The sequence below is a fragment of the Bactrocera neohumeralis genome, chromosome 2, assembly GCF_024586455.1.
Source record: "Bactrocera neohumeralis isolate Rockhampton chromosome 2, APGP_CSIRO_Bneo_wtdbg2-racon-allhic-juicebox.fasta_v2, whole genome shotgun sequence".
Lineage (NCBI taxonomy): Eukaryota > Metazoa > Arthropoda > Insecta > Diptera > Tephritidae > Bactrocera > Bactrocera neohumeralis.
In genome coordinates, this window is record NC_065919.1 from 68,237,590 (window position 1) to 68,237,850 (window position 261).

Genomic DNA, 261 nt, shown 5'->3' on the forward strand with positions numbered 1-261 from the left:
GTTCTTTCAGATTTTTTTTTTTCACTGAAAGATAATAATTCAGCAGAGCAAATGACTCACGAGACACACTTTATTTAATCACACACAAGAACAGCGTTTATATATGAATTTGATATGCTTTTATTTACACATACACAAACGAAGAGATGAAATAAGTGACAAAATAAAATTTTGTTAAATATTAGTTTCTAAAAATAAACATTTATTTATAAGCAGTGGCGATGGATGCAGCGAATAAGGTGCGGCAAGACAATCTCAGGC